Genomic DNA, 17,508 nt, shown 5'->3' with positions numbered 1-17,508 from the left:
ATCTTTTTTTTTAAAAATGAGGTTTTTAAAAGGAAGCAATACTAAAGCCAAATAGTATGTATAAATGTAGCTTTTAAAGTGCAGTTGGTAACCATTGCCACCTATAACTCCTGCTTACCATTCCTTCATTTCTGGCACTCCCTTGAGCAGGACTAAGGATTTCTTGTCCATCAAGTACATATTAACAACTCATTAAACAAAACAAAATTATACATGTTGGGTAGTAGTGGTACAGGCCTTTAATTCCAGCACTCAGGAGGCAGAGGTAGGCCATCTCAAAGAAAAAAAAAAAATCAAGCCTTGAGGATTTAATCAAGGCTGCAAGTGCAGACATGTTTGTGATGTTGGGCACAACTGCCAAGAGACTTAGTGATCACAACTTTATTAATCACAAATTTTCTTACTCTTTTGTTTAAAAGTCTGATCCTATTCTAATTTCTCCAATATTCATGTGCATGGCTTTTCAGAACACATATTTTGGAGCTGACAGGACAGCAAGATGGGTAAAGGCATCTATCTACCACCAAGTCTGACAACCTGGTTCAGTCTCTGAGTCCCACATGATAGGAGAGAGAATTCCCAAGTTGTTCTCTGACTTCTTCTTGTGCACATACACCAACACCCACACATTAAAAACGAATCATCATCCAACGAGCCATTTAAGAACCCAGACAATAATGTTACTGTCCTGAATTGAATCAAGCATTGAACTAATTTTCATTAAATGTAATGACAATGATTTGGAAAATCTAGCTTTTCTGTTTTGCCCCATATACATCAAAGGAGCAACTCTAAAAATCCAGACAGTGCCAGGAAACATTAGTTCTCCCAGTATTTTGCTTTGTTTTGACTGATATATATCAGAACAATTGGTGGAAAATGCAGTTTTCTTGACATCATATGCCTTGGAAGGTGCTGAAGAATAAGAAACGAGAAGAGCAAGGAAACTGCAGTGAGAGACTTACTAGACAGCTGGAGAAAAGCACTCACATGTTCTAATCTACCCGTCAAATACATGCTGGCCACTGTTGTAACAGAAACGACCAAAGAAGACAAATGCATACTCAGCATCAAATTACTTCTTTAATATTAATACTAAAGAAAGCTTTTCTAACAGTCGCCAGGGAAGAGGTGGTTCTGTGGCTAAAACACAAAACTCCTGAACGCCACAAACTTTTAAGATCTGTCCTCTATCAGAGAACATAGAAACTTACAAACAGCGCTAAACACATTCAAAGAGCAAGTTTTTACAACCAAGGCACAGAGCATTGTAATACATCATCTCACTAACACTAAAATTTTATAAATATAAGGGTGTGAAAGTGTTAAGAAAATATTTTCAATCCTTTGTGGTAAGCTGAAAAACCACCATGAAAGCTTCTACTTTTATACAAAAGTTTTCAGGGTAATCTTTCACAACACACTTCAAAAAGTCATTGAATTTACAGATGAATTATATATTCTTCTATAAAAAGTTAAATTGCTCTAAATTTACTGAGTTTGCCTCACTATAGCAAGTTATTAACAACAGTATCCTGGTGAATACTTTTAGTGAGAAGTCTAAGTAAGGACAACAGAAAATGACAAAAAAAAATTTTAATGTTTTGAAAAAAAAGTACTGCTATAGAGGAAATATTTTGAAAAGGGATGCCTGGAAATGTCACCAGGAATATGTGAGTACTGCTGAGTAACATGTTCTGCATCTTGGGATGAATAAACTATGTTAACTTGCATGCTTAAAATCTTTAAACTATATTCTGGGGTTGGAAAGATGGCCCAGCATCTGAGAGCACTAACTGCTCTTCCAGAGGACCCGGGTTCAATTCCCATTACCCACATGGCAGCTTACAGTTGTCTGTAGCTCCTGTTCCAGGGATCTGGTGCCCTCATACAGACATAAGTGCAGGCAAAACACCAATGTATATGAAATAAAATTAAAATTAAAAAAGCAATCTTTAAACTCTATGCTAAACCAGTTAAAACTAAAAGCAGCTGCATTGTTTTTGCTAGTCTACTTTGTCGCATCGCTGCTGCTGCTTACTGTTAGGTGCACGTACATGAACTACTGAAAATAGTTTCAGAAGAGCTAAGTTCCACCTTTATGTAGTAATGCCCCTCTTTATCTCTGATGGGAGTGTTCTGCTGTGCACGGTGTCTAATGTTAATAAAGTCCCTCTAGTCTGTTACAGAGCATACACATGCACAAAGACACCTTGCCCTTGAGGACAAGGGCACCAACCAACTAGCTCCTTGTGGTGATAGAGGCAGCGCAGTTGAGTGGATTAAAGCACAAAATTTTATTATTAAAATACAAAAATGCAGCTACTCTAGTTCATTTTTAAGATCTACCTTCCATCACCAGAGAAAGCAGAGGCTTATTAAGTCTCAACAACCACAAAAAAAATTATTAGTTGGTGAACAGAATCAACAAATTTACTAACTGGTGTGTTGTGTGCCTTTCTGTTGTGAAATATTATTCTAACTGTGTAAAGGTGTGTTAACATTTGTTTCTGCTACTTTTGTTACCCATGCAATGACCTGTTACATTTGTTTGATTAAATAAAATTAACCTGGGGTCAGGAGACTGAGTCAGCAACTAACTGACAGGAGGAACTAAGTGTAGTGAGGGTTCTTTAGTGGGAAACAGGAACAAGCAGAGGTTAGCTACTGCACTAGCAGGATTTCACCTCAACCTTTGAATCCTGAGTTCTACAGAAAGATAGAGATTTAGATAAAGTTTCCTTTAGAGGCCCGATGTCTCTGTTGTAAGGTGCTATTACATCCTTCTGGGGTCTTTGATGGCATTAAAAGACCAAATAGTTAGCTTTAGTTTTCCTTAGTTATGACAGAAAGTAAATCAGGTATAAAACTTTGGAATCACTAAGATAGATGATGGAGTATTGTATTAGGAGGCCACTTGTTCGTCCCAGCTGCCCAGAACCAAAATAACCACACAGAAACTGTATTATTTAAAACACTGCTTGGCCCATTAGCTCTAACTTCTTATTGGCTAACTTTTACATCTTAATTTAACCCATTTCTATTCATCTGTGTATCGCCACATGGCTATGGCTTACCGGCTAAAGTTCTGGTGTCTGTCTCCGGCAGGGCTACATGAATTAGTTTTCCCCACCTACCTAAGTTCTGCCCTGCCATAGGTCGAAAGCAGTTTCTTTATTCATTAATGGTAATCACAACATACAAAGGGGAATCCCATATCACCTTCCCTTTCCTGTGTAAATAAAAAAGGAAGGTTTTAATTTTAACATAGTAAAATTACATACAACAAAACAGGTATCAAGCAAGAATAACAGTTCTTTTATCATAACTAAGGAAAACTGTAACTATAAATTCTTCAACTATATCAAAGACTCCAGAAGGATATAATATTACCTAAGTAAACAGGAAGCACATTGTAAGCAACTTCCAAAACTCTAGAATTGACAGAGACATCTCACTGCCTGGACAGTCACCCAAAGCTCTTCTGTACCGCTGGGGCATTCATCTTTAGCCTACAGGCCCATAGTATCCGGCAGACTTTTCCATGAAGTAGGAAATTTCAAAGACAGTTCTGCCTGTATCGGCAGTTTGTCAGTCACTTTCTTTTGTGCCCTGCAGAATGTCTTGCAGACTCTTTCATGAAACAGGAACCCAACAGGCCCTTTCTCACCTTTAGGCAAGTTCATCTCTCTGTGGGTCCTGCATGTTCAGTTATCAAGCAGTCCAGGCAAGAGCAGTTTCTTGCCCAAATGGCTAACCAACTCCATGAGGAGTCTCTTCAATGCCCATCTTCCTCTTGAAGTAATTGGTGCTGCCAGGAGCAGATGTGTCTCATTGTCATGAAAAGTCCTAAATTCTTAAAACATTTTAAATGCCATATTCTGAAGGTCTCTGAAAGTTTGAAGAATGTCTATCCACCTGAAATATCTCTGTGCATCTAGAAAATCTAACATGACTATAAGCTTGACTATTATAATTATCTATTAAACTATATTTCTTAATTATACATTACATTTTTAAATGAGCCGCACAAACACAACACCTTAATCAAGATCAGAAATACATATGCACAGCATAACAAAACTGACCTTAAATTTGTATCAATAAACCAATCCATACCAATGAAAATCTCTATAGCAGGATATTTTATCTAAATTTGCTAAATACAAATGGATTGAATACTATAAATGTAATTCTTACTTGAAAACTTGGTTTTTTTGTATATAGTTTTACTATGTTAAAGCTAACACTTTTCATTTTAGTTAGACAAAAAGGGGGAAATGTTGTAGAATATTAGTTTAAGATATGTTACATTCATTTATGCTATGGAACATGTGTTAATGATGCAAAAATGTGTCACATTCTTTTATGTTGCATTTGTTTAACTTTGTAAAGCTGTATAACTTTGCCTGTCTAAAACACCTGATTGGTCTAATAAAGAGCTGAACGGCCAACAGCTAGGCAGAAGAGAGAGACAGGCAGGGCTGCCATGCAGAGAAAATAAATAGGAGGAGAAATCTAAGAGAAGGGAGAAGAGGGAGGAGTGAGAAAAGGAGGAGAGGAGGACACTAGAGGCCAGCCACACAGTCAGCCATGGAGTAGGAAGGGAAGAAAGATATATAGACTAAAGAGAGGTAAAAAGTCCAGAGGCAAAACATAGTTAAAGAGAAATGGGATAATTTAAGTTAGAAAAGCTGGCTAGGAACAAGTCAAACTAAGACCAGGCATTCATAAGTAATAAGTCTCTCTGTATTTATTTGGGAGCTCAGTGGCAGGCTTCCAAAGAACAAAGGGGGAGAGGACTACATCCTTCATTTGTATCTTTATAAAAAACAAAAAACGAGCCGGGCGGTGGTGGCGCATGCCTTTAATCCCAGCACTCGGGAGGCAAAGGCAGGCGGATCTCTGTGAGTTCGAGGCCAGCCTGGTCTACAAGAGCTAGTTCCAGGACAGGCTCTAAAAAAGCTGCAGAGAAACCCTGTCTCAAAAAACCAAAAAAAAAAAAGAAAAAAAACAAAAAAACAAAAACAAAAAACGAAACAAAAACCAAACAAACAAAAAATAGAAAAGCAAAAACTAGGACAGTCCAGCTAGGAGCAAAGTAAATTCGAGAGAAAGCCTGATTTTCAAAATCACTGCAATGATATTAAGACAAACTTTAAACACTGTAAAGTATTTTTATTTAGTGAAAAAGATCGATACATTAGTAAAATCAAGTAATATTTTAAATGTTTATTTGGAAATATACCTTTCATTTTAAAACTTCTATTTTATGTATAATGCACTATATAAATAACAAAACATCTATTTTCAAATATTTTTAAAAATTTCTTCCTAACAGGTCACAAGATTAGGACTCTATACATGGAATAGGTATTTCTCCTTCTTCCCCAGTTCTCCATAACCATTCTTCTTCGTCCCTTCCTGAGAACTCAGCTTTGCATTAGATAACCTATGACTCACTACCATTTCTTAAGCTACCCGCAACCCCCAAGACTCTCTAATCTCAGTCTCTATAATGCCCTTGTGCATTGATACACTGTCCAAGACTAATCTTAAACACTCATTCCCATGATAACATCACCAATAACCGCAATACCTCCATAATTTCAATTTTAAATATTTTGTCTCTACTTTAAGCACCATCTTATCTTTCTAGTGTACTCTAATGCAGTGGTTCTCAACATGTGGGTAACAACTCCTTCGAGGGTTGAATGACCCTTTTACAAAGGTCGCATATTAGATATCCTGCATATCAGATATTTACATTACGATTTATAACAATAGCAAAATTACAGTTATGAAGTAGCAACAATTTATAATTTTGGAGTCATAACAAAATGAGGAACTGTATTAAAGGGTTACAGCATTAGAAAAGTTGAGAAGTACGGCTCTAAATGCCTCTCTCTTAGTCAGGGTTGTTACAGGGAGCAGGGCCCCTTATTCTGGCAGCTCGGTTATCTTACACCCAAAATAATCACACAGAAATTGTACTCATTAAAACACTGCTTGGCCATTAGCTCTAGCCTCCTATTGGCTAACTCTCACATCTTGATTTAACCCATTTCTATTAATCTGTGTTCACAATGAGGTCGTGGCTTAGACAGGAAAGATTTAGCATGTCTGACCTGGCATCACCATGGTGGCTCTCTGACTCTGCTTTTTTTTCCTCCCAGAATTCAGTTCTATCTTCTCGGCCTACTTAAGTTCTGTCCTATCAGACCAAGCAGTTTCTTTATTGATTAACCAATGAAAGCAACACATAAACAGAAGGACTTCCTACACCACGGGGTTTCTATTGATACCATGACCATGGCAATCCTATAAGAAAACATTGGGGTGGCTTGCTTATAGTTTTAGAGGTTCAGTCCATTATCATCATGGCCAGCAGACATGGTGCTGGCTACCACTTGATGAGGCCACAGGAAATGACTGCAACACTGAGTAAACCTTATGCCAAAGAGACCTCAAAGCCTATCTCCACAGTAATACACTTCCTTCAACAAGGTCATATCTACTTCAACAAGTCGACAATTCCAATATTCCTTTGATACAACAACAACTTTCAATCCAGATTCTGTCTCTTCCTACTCTGCTTCATCCTCTTCTTTCCCATACTCTTCATAGAACTTAAACTCCACAGTCAATCATCACAATCACACCCTTCCACTTATGTCCCAGCTGGTCTCTCAATCCTACTATCCTGAGTGACAGCATAGATAACCCAATTCTTTCTCTACTCAATTCTCATTCACATTCACTCATATATTTATTCTCTCTCTTTTGCCCCTTTCATTATTATTAAAATACATTACTCCTTTTATAGTAGGAAAACAAAGGCTCTTGAAGCCACTTCCTACACAGCCATTACTCCCTTTATCTTTACAAGAAAATTGTTTAAAAGAAATATTTACAGTAGCTATCTTTAGCTCTGGTGCACCCACCAATTTAGGCCTCAATCCAATGAGTTCTACCCCCACCTACTACAATAACAGGACAGTTCAAGCTCATCAATGACCTACACACCATTCAGTGACCAAATCTGCTCACATCTGTGGTAGTCTCTGTGCAATTCTTGAGAATCTTTCTTCAGTTGGCTTTGATAAATACAAATGGTTTTCTAGTATCTTTCTCATTGTCCCATCTGTCTCCTTCATTGGTTTTTTTCCTGTGCTGGCCTCCTGCATTTTAAACCCACTTGCTCTATGGCATTCATTCTGTTTCATGTCTGCAAATGCCATCTGTGTGCTAATGGGTTCTAAATTCATTGTCTTTCCCATCAAAGAAAGAAAAAACCCTCAAATCCATGACAAGTCTCTCAAACAACATACAAAGCTGTGTCCTATTTCTTCTCACTACAACCACATCTACTCAGTCTTACACATCTCAATGAACAGCAATCCCACCCTTCCCAATACTCAGACCATTTGGGTATCAAGCTGGACCTCTTTTCTCTTAAGCTCAAATTTAACACACACAAACCTTGTCTGCATGGCTTTCGAAGTGAATCTGGAGCCTCTCCAGTTGCACCATCCCTACAAGTCACCATCACTTTGCAAGCTTGAGTTCTTGTAAACACCCACTACCAGGCTTTTTTTTTGTGTGTGGTCTTGCCTTCCCCTCCTCTAAGATTACTCTTAACAAAATGCCAAGAATGCTTCTGTCACTCTGCTACTCAGAATATCCAATATCTTCCTACTTCAATGTGAGTAAAGCACAAACTCCCAGTTATGAACTAACTTATCTATTATTACTTTTACTCATTCTGTCCCAGCCACACTGACCTTTTAAAAGTTTTAGAGTCACCAAGGGAGCCTCATGCATGGAGTGAGTAAAATTGGAATAGATAGGTAGATGATAGACAGACAGACAGCAACTAGGGGCTTATCAAGAAGGGATATGTGAGCAGCACCCATAGCCCTGTGGGGTTAAGAGACTGGCTCCATATGGAGAAACCAGACAAGTTAACCATAAAACAACAGGAGTCTACTTCACATCAGCAGCAGAAGTGCAAACACAGAAGTGGTTGGAATAACGAGAAGTACTGGAGTGAAACAGAGAGTCGATGTGAATTTGTGGATCTCAAGATCTAAAGACAGAATGGAAATGTGAACCCAGTTGTTGTGCAGGCCTGCTTCCTCTCTCCCTCATTCTCTCTACCCTACACCCTGGATCTATACCCAGATCTTTTCCCTGGATTTAGATTTTTGAAGTAGAGGTTCTCAGCCTGTGGGTCACAACCCCTTTGGGGACTGAACAACCCTTACACAGTAGTCACCTAACACCATCCTGCATATCAGATATTTACAATGTGACTGATAACAGCATCAAAATTAAGGTTATGAAGTAGCAACAAAAAATAATTTTATGGCTAGAAGTCACCATAAGAACTGTATTAAAAGGTCACAGCGTTAAAAAGGTTGACAACCATTGGTTTAAAGGGTCTAGTTACAGAGATACTCCAACAGCCATGAGCCCATTTAGCATTCATCTTGGCTTTGAAATACTACTCCCAATAAGGAGAAAGTCCTTAAGGAAATGGCTGATTCCAAGGCTGAAGCAAGAAAATGACAAGATGATCCCGTGGTATCTTTTACTAAAAAGAAAAGTATAGCAGTCATAAAATGGCATTATCTACTTACATGCACTGTATCATACTTTTAAAGCCAATATAGTTATAGAAAATTAAGGGAATTTTGAGTGAGGAACACATAAGACCATTCTTACTATTTCTGCAAGCTTTCTGGGGCTTTAAAATTACTTGAAGCTTTTTTCCCCCAAGACAGGGTGTCTCTGTGTAACAGCCCTAGTTGTCCTGAAACTCATGCTGTAGAGCAAGTTGGCCTCGAACTCACAGAGATCCATCTGCCTTTGCCTCCTGAGTGCTGGGATTAAAGGTGTGTGCCACCACCACCTAGCTTACTTGAGGCATTTTTGAAGCTATGTTTTTAATTGAAATAAAATACCACTTTTCTCTCTCGGGCCCCTCCAGTTACTTCCCTCAAGCCTCTTCCATGTTCCCCCACACTGTTTCAGGTTTATAACATCATTGTCATCATCATCATCATTATTATTATTGAGTATATGTGTGTACAACTTGCTGTGTCTATTTTTGTTACATGTTTGTGTATGGTTTCAGGGCTGACCACTTTGGATTGAAAACCAAAAGGGTGCTCATGCCTGGGAGAGGTTAACTGTCCTCCTGGTGGTTATCAGTTGCTTATAGTTCTTGTCTAGGGGTGGGGCCCCATAAAACCATCTCCCTTCCATGTTAACATGCTCACTGCAATTGCCACAGTTCTGGTCTTGTTTACGCAGCCATTTTTGGAGAGACTGTTTCACAGCAGACCTCCTGATATTCTGGCTCTTAAGAATCCTTCTGTTCCTTCTTCTATGCATAGCGACTGATGGTGACAATTCAAAGGGGGCATGAAGGCTAGCGTGGGATGAATGGCCTCTAGTGGCAAATCTGGGCTCTGACCAGAGCTAGTTAGTAAGTAAGCAGTGGCAGGTGTTCTAGTCTTACCCTATGTGCTGCAGAAGACAGTGTTTTATAATAGTAATGGAGGGTTACCCTCCCCCAGAATAAAATCTTACAGAAGAATACTAACTAGTGAATGTACAGGAATAAATGAACTAGAAAACTGCCATCTGATAACAGCAAATTAAAAATTGGGAAAATTTCAATAGATTCTAAAACTAGTGAGTACAAGTAAAATAGAAATATGGTTTTTACATACTCCAAGTACCTCCTTACAAAGTAGCGGGGGCTAGAGAGAAGGCTCAGTATTAAGAGCATGTGCAGCTCTTGCAGAAGATAAGGGTTCTGTTTCCAGCACCCACATGGCAGCTCACAACATACTCACTAATCACGAAAAAGAAAAACTGAGAAACAGAGATTCTCTTTAAAGAAGCGGTCAGCACTAACATCACCAACGATTACATCAAATACATAACCACCTAAAAGATTTGAAAACACAGCAACATTTCTGTGATATCAGCCAAAAATACCAGCAGGTTCTAACCAACAGGAAACACTAGAAAAACCCAAGTTCAGAGATAATAAGTTGTAATTTTCAAAACTCTGGAGAGCAGGAAGGTCAAAAGAAAGGCTTCTCAGGGCTGTTCCAGATGAAAAGACTTAGAGGGGCATGAAAATGAGATGAAATGCTTGATACTAGATCACCATCACTTTGAATCAAGATTACTTGGACAATATTTGAAGGGGGTCTCTATGTAAAGGGTGTACAAAAGTTATTTTCAATTGTTTCAAAATAAAAGAAAGGCCTTTAAAGTGGGTTATGCCAGGCATGTTCTCGGCTCAGACTTTAGACAAGCTATTTCCCTCCAGAGGACTCACATTGTATTTCCCAGCCAGATCTCTACTTTTCAAGATTTTACTTTCTAAACTTTAAACACTGTGTTTCTTGTCCTGGTCCTTCTTTCCCCTTAACTTATATACCAACTACTATAATATGGCTCCCATATTATATAAAAAGTAAACTGGCAGGAAGGGAATGTTGATGTTTTGGACATTGCAACAATTCCAAGACTCAATTTCAGAGTTAAGCTGGGGTGGAAGGAATAAATAGTAACTCATATTCTTGGGATATAAAATTAACACTCAATCACAAAATAGGTTCACTTTCTCAATAAAATGCAATGCACTATGAAACAGGTAAACTAACCCCACTGATGCTCTGATATATCTTTTCTACAAAAATCTACAACAAGAATGAATGACCTAATAGTCTTGTTCCAAGGAGCTTAGTGAGTAAGCCTACTTCCATGCGAAAGCTAGTACTGAAGCCAGCTAACACAGCAAGAGAATACCAGCACCACATGAAATTCAGTATTAAAACACCAAATATGGCTAGGCATAATAGTGAATTCCAGCTACTAGAAGGTTGAAAAATTAATGAGCTCTTGAATCCAAGTAAGGTTTTAAAAAGGAAACGGGGTATAGTGGTACACCCTGTAATAGAGGAAGGAGAGTCGAGAGGACTCAAAGCCAGCCTAGGCTACATAGAGAATTTCAAGGCTAGACTGGGCTACATGAAAGTATACTAAAAACAAACAAATGAGTTGTGCAGAGAATGCAGCTCTGTGGCTTGGCTGGCATGTATGAATCCCTGGGTTCAATTCCCATCACTAAAAAAATTTAAAATAAACAAGAATTAATTACATCAGACTTGATTACAAAACACAAGTACATGCAGGTAGAAATTCCTCGACAGAAAACAGGATAACATAGAATTTGCTAGGGAATGAAAGTGGTGTGAACCAAGAGATATGTATAAATAAGGTTTATATATTTCATTATCATATTGCCTGGGAAAACTACCAAAGTTATAATTAAAATAACCACAATGGTTTCAATTAGTTTTAGTATTATAACTAAATAATCTATATTTAATGCAGGGGGAATCCAAAAATCTGAAATGGCTTCTATTGGCTTCTATACACAAAGTAAAGCATTCAAATCAAATGCTCATTTCTCATGGTCTGCCAGGTAATAATGCTGGCCTTCGTGTGCATAACTGTCAGAATCACAATAGAACAAAAAAATCATAAGCCAGGTAAGAGGGTGCACACCTGTAAACCTAGTTACCCAAGAATCTGAGACAGAAGAATTCATTTAGCACATCAGTTCAAGGTCAGTTTGGGCAGCAGCACAATAAAATGGGAATGGGGTGGTAACAACTCTAAAGCAAAACAACTTTTTAAAATATAAAAAATTTGTAAAAATCTGTATTTTTAAAAGTATAAGAATTAGAAAATCAAAATAACAAGTCTAGAGAAGTCAATAAAATAAAAAAGATGCATAATAAGCAAGACTGTGAGGGAGGGGATAAAATAATCATAAATAATAATCCCAATCACAATAAGGAAATACACACAGACACACAGACACACACACACACACACACAGACACACACACACACACACACACACACACACACAACTTTCAAATAGTAAATTCTAAAATGGTAAATTAAACCCCAATAATTACATTAGTTATGAATAGAAAAAGTAACCAATTAAAATAGGCGCGAACATCAAACAAAGCAGACTTTAAGAAAATAGATAAAAGAAAATGTCATAATGACTCTACATTTGAAGATGCTAAATACAGTTCCTAAATACATATGAGCAGAATTGATAGAAGCAAAGAAAAGCAAACAAACAAACAAAAAACCTAATAAATGACAGACAAATGCAATAAACCTTTCCTGGCCAAAGAAACAGTAGACAAAAGGAGCAAATGTAAGACAGTAAAAATCATCAACAAACTTGATCTTCAAAAACTGTTAAACAAGCCGGGCGATGGTGGCGCATGCCTTTAATCCCAGCACTCGGGAGGCAAAGGCAGGTGGATCTCTGTGAGTTCGAGACCAGCCTGGTCTACAGAGCTAGTTCCAGGACAGGCTCCAAAGCCACAGAGAAACCCTGTCTCGAAAAACCAAAAAATAAATAAATAAATAAATGAATAAATAAATAAATAAATAAAAACTGTTAAACATATTTTAAGATTTATTTTTATTTTCTTATTTATGAGTGTGTATGCTAGTGTGTGTTGTGTAGATGGCATCTTTGTGGGGGTGCCTACAAAGGCCAGAAGTCTTTGTAGGGTTCATGGGAGCTCCTAGAGCAGGTTACAGGTGGTTGTAAGCTGCCTGACACTGGTGCTGAATCTGAAAAGTACTCTTAACCACTGAACCATCTCTTCAGCCAAAATATATGGGGTTTTGTTGTTGTTTTGTTTTTTTAAGGTTTATTTATTAATTATGTACACAGCATCTGCCTACGTGTATCCCTGAAGGCCAGAAGAGGGCACCAGATCTTATTACACGGTTGTGAGCCACCATGTAGTTGCTGGGAATTGAACTCAGGACCTCTGGAAGAACAGTAAGTGCTCTTAACCCCTGAGCCACCTCTCAGCCCTGTTGTTTTGTTTTATTTTTTAAGACAGTCTCACTATTTAGCCTTGGTTGGCCTAGAACTTGCCCTGTAGACCAGAGTGCTCAACCTCAGAGATCTGCCTGCCTCTACCTCTGTACAGGGAGTAAAAGTACTCAGATTAAAAGCAACAGGTACCATACCTTGTCTTCCAGGTATACCTTTTTTTTTTTAATTTCATAGAACATGTACAAAAGTAACTGGAGAAATGGCTCAGTGGTTAAGAGAACTTGATACTCTTGCAGAGGACCTGATTTCGGTTCCATGTCTGGCAGTTTCATTACCTCCTGTAACTCCAGCTCCAAGGGATTCCACACACTCCTCTAGCCTCAGAGGGTATGTACACACACACACACACACACACACACACACACACACACACACACACGTGCACGCGCAACATAAACACATACATACAAAGACAATCTTTAAAAAAAAAAGAACACGGTACAGAAAATGATCACACACTGAGCCATAAGTTTCAAATTTTAAAGGACTAGACACATAGCTTCCTTATAAAAGCAAAATGGAGCAAAAACAGTAGTGAAGAGCTGATTCTCTTACCTACATTATCTACTTTTACACACAGCACAACCCCAAGTTCAATGCTCTGTAACACAACACACTGACCTGCACTAATCTTTTAACATACCTGGAACGAATGACATGCAGTTTTAGCTGCTACTGTATCTAAGGTTAATAATGCCATGTCTTTTGCCAGAATTGATAAAATGCTTCACTTACTTTTTACCCCCAGCACAAGCTTTGACAAATCCAACAATATGGATGAATTGAGGGAAAAAACTATGCAAAACTGCACAAAAATATATGCTTTTAGAGTGTAGGTTTTAATTTCTAAGAAATTCTAGAAGAAACACTTTATTATGACAGAAAAGAATAAGCTGTTAGAGAACATGGGAGATTAGACTCACTGTAAAAGGTAATCAGGAAACTTTATAGAGTGAGAAAAGCATTGTATATCTTGGTTGTGCTGGTTAATTGATTAATAGGAAAAATGTATATTGCTGATGAATAAGCATATGAACAAATAAAAAAGCAAAACTGGCCACAAAAGCCTTTGCATTTCACTTTGCAACAGTGAATGTCCCTCATCTGATATATCCTTACAGTAACTATGATTTATGTGCTATTTACATATCCTATAAAGAAAGCAATTCCACCTTTGCATGTACTGCCTTTTCTGTTAGCATTATTCACTCAAACACAATATTTATTAAATGCACTGAAAATACTATTATGAATGGTATAAAATTTCATTTACTGGAAAATACATTTGTGGGAACCAACACATAATTTTCAACATACCACAATATCTATTTAACATGTGTAAAATGAGGTCTAATATCTGCTATACTTTACATACCATCAATCTATTAAGTTTAAAAGAATACAGGTGGCAAATATTCATTTTTCCTTCCAAGGTTCCTTATAACAAATCACTGTTAAAATTTAGCAGCAATGCAGTCAGCTCATAAAACATTACTGTTAAGCCAAGGAGTGGGAAAATTCAACACACATTGAACAGGAATAAATGAGATGAAACTTACCTGTGAAATGACAAGATACCACATAAATAATGATTAAGAACATTAAAGGAATAACTATATTCCTTACATATGTAAAAGATATGGAACAAAAAAGTAAGGCCAAGTGATGATGCATGCACTTTTAATTCCAGCTCTTGGGAGGTATAGGCAGAAGGGGGGATCTCTGAGTTCGAGGCCAGCTTGGTCTACAGAGAGAATTCTAGGACAGTCAGGCCTTCGTAGAGAAACCCTGTCTCAAAAGACAAGCAAAAAGAGTAATGCAAATGGATGACTCGAAATAAACTAGACACAAAGGCAAATACTGAATGAGTCTATGTGAACAATTTGCAAAGAAGTATAGCAAAGGTTACAGTGCAGATAGGGAGTTGCTGCTTAATAGGTACTTCTATTTTATGTAATGAAAATTTAAAAATAGATCATGCTGATGGCTGCACAATACTATGAATGTGTTGTGCCACTGAACTGCACATTTATAGTGACAAATGGAAAATTCTATGACATGTGCATCTGACCACAATACATTTTTTTAAGTCCAAGAAACACTTAGAATGTCCAATACAAATATGTAATACAGAGTACAGGATACAGATCAAAATGTTAGAGACCAAAAAATACCATGTGTGAGACACACAGTACACTAGATGTGACTAAAAGAAGACTAGAGACTGAAAAAGACAAGGGAACCTATCACAAAGCAGCAAACAGAAGATTTGATCCCCACAAAGGAAGAGGAGAGTGGCACCTGCTGCTTGTTCTCCACACTTTTTAGGTAAGGCGTTTTCTTTTAGTGCAATCATGCAAATCTACCCAGAATAGGACACTTGAGACCCAAGAATGGGCACTGTTCAAAAAAGAATGCTCCAGAAATGTTATAAAACCAGAAATTACCTGCATGCTTGTGAGAACCTAACAAGCTAATGTAATGTTCACATTGAGCATAGTAAGCACTCCAAGAGTTGACAGCTAAGTATGAAGGAAAATGATTAGAAAAGGGGAGAAGCAAGATACAGGAACCAAGCTGGGTGGTGGTGGTACACGCCTTAAATCCCAGCACTCAAGAGGCAAAGACAGGCAGATCTCTGTGAGTCTGAAGACAGCCTGGTCTACAGAACAAGTTCCAGGGCAGTCAGAACTACACAAAGAAATCCCGTTTCAAAAAACAAAAACAAAAATGAACCTGAATTTAAACAAAGTATCCATCTGCTCTGTCCAGAGAAACACACTTAAATTTTCCTAAATGTATGGGATGGGAAATTTATCGTTTAAGTATTTTAGGTTAAGGAGTCCATTAAGTCATGCATTTTAGAATAAGTACTTTATCTAGTGAATAGAAAACTGTAGGACTACAAAAATTGGAACAACGACCATTGAAGAAAAAAATGATACAGAAATGGTAGGACAGTCATTTGAGCAGGAAAGGAGCAAGCAGGGCAGCAAGAGAGAACCATGAACTATGATTAGTGTTAGGTTGGGAGCTTAGGTCCCAGCCCCCAGGCCTGGTCTGGACTTCAAACCCCAGTGGTCAGCACCACTCCCCAGGGTATTTAAGTGATCCCCAAAAGAAGAACAGCGGTCTCTCTTTCTCCCGGGGGGAGGGGGGGATCGCATTCCTGCGGCTTCCTGGTTTCCCCCTGGGGGCCACCCGAGAGCGCAGATCTCCCATTAAACCTGGATATTTCTTAATTTGGATTGTTTTGATTTGGCTTGATTGGGGATTTTTGTGTCATCAGAGAGCTCGTGTTAGGAAATATTCCTAACAATTAGGAGGTGCACTAGCAGGACTGGACTTCTGGCTTGACCCAGGAGAAATGATAGAAGAAATACTGAGACCAAAGAGAGGCAGATTTGCAAGAGGAGGGGAAGTAATATAATTGTGATCTAATTTATGACAGACTATAGTGAACCAAGTAGAGATGCCAGCAGATGAATGCATCTCAGTCTAAAGCACCAACACAAGCGTGCAGGTGAATAAAACATAAGTCATCAACACATAAATGATCAAGCGTCTACAAATACACAGATCTGAGATAAGTAGATAGAAGTAATCGCGGTTTTTTTCTAAGGGCATATGGTTACTTATTTTGTTTGCGAGACATTTGGACATCATTAACAAAATTAGAAATGAGAACTAAGAGAAATTAAAGTCATTAAGTTTGTCAGCTAGAAAGAAAGAGAGATCCAACACACAGTTGAGGAATCTTTCTGATGATAGGCAGAGAGCATCGTGTGAAACAGAAGGAAAGAGCGAATGGTACAAAGAAGATAAACCGGTGTGTCAAGAGACAGGAAATTTAAGGGCTCTCTCTCTCTCTCTCTCTCTCTCTCTCTCTCTCTCTCTCTCTCTCTCTCTCTCTCTCTCTCTCTCTCTCTCTCTCTCTTCTTGATGACTTCTATTTTCCAGGAAACAGGAACATCATCTGTAGAGGAGACTTTGCTTCTAAGTTGAAAGAAAGTCCTAACAAGAATTACCCTAGGGCCTTGACAGTCTCAGGGACTGGAGTACAAGAGTCTTAGTGTTGCTAATCCAGTTAGTTGTCTGACTGTTCTCCATCACTACTCAACAAACACCTTTTGTGTAGAGCTGAGACAAACTGAGCTGGAACCTACACTGAGCCAGATGTATATAGTAGAGATTCACTGGTGCAAGGAAGCAAGAGTTATGTTAGAGATTTGAATTGATGGACATTGCACTCTTGCCTTCTAGTGAAGGAAGCATTTAGGGGTGCTCAGGCCTTATATCTCAGAAGTCTGAACATTAAGTTAGTGAAAGAATAAAGAATAAAAAATAAATAAATAAAGAAAAGAATAAAGAATAAGAAGCTTAGAGCAGGACTGGGAGCAAAGTGGATTTCAGGTAATGGTGAGATCCAGAACAGATCATGGGATTCAGTGAATGAATTAAGTAAAGAGAAAGGCAGTGAGGGGTGATGGAATTAGGAGACAAAACTGAGTACTCTGTCCACGTAACCACTAAGTTCA

At 38.2% G+C, this 17,508-nt stretch overlaps 1 protein-coding gene across 1 annotated transcript in view; it reads right to left on the bottom strand.

The window, feature by feature from the left end:
- Positions 1 to 17,508, bottom strand: part of Rock2 (Rho associated coiled-coil containing protein kinase 2) — a 100,587-nt gene that overhangs the window by 64,577 nt on the left and 18,502 nt on the right. The gene's annotated exons all lie outside the window — the stretch shown is intronic.

This window comes from Arvicola amphibius, chromosome 2 (assembly GCF_903992535.2).
Source record: "Arvicola amphibius chromosome 2, mArvAmp1.2, whole genome shotgun sequence".
Lineage (NCBI taxonomy): Eukaryota > Metazoa > Chordata > Mammalia > Rodentia > Cricetidae > Arvicola > Arvicola amphibius.
Note: the sequence above shows the minus strand (reverse complement) of the source record. Positions and strands in the feature narration are given on the sequence as shown.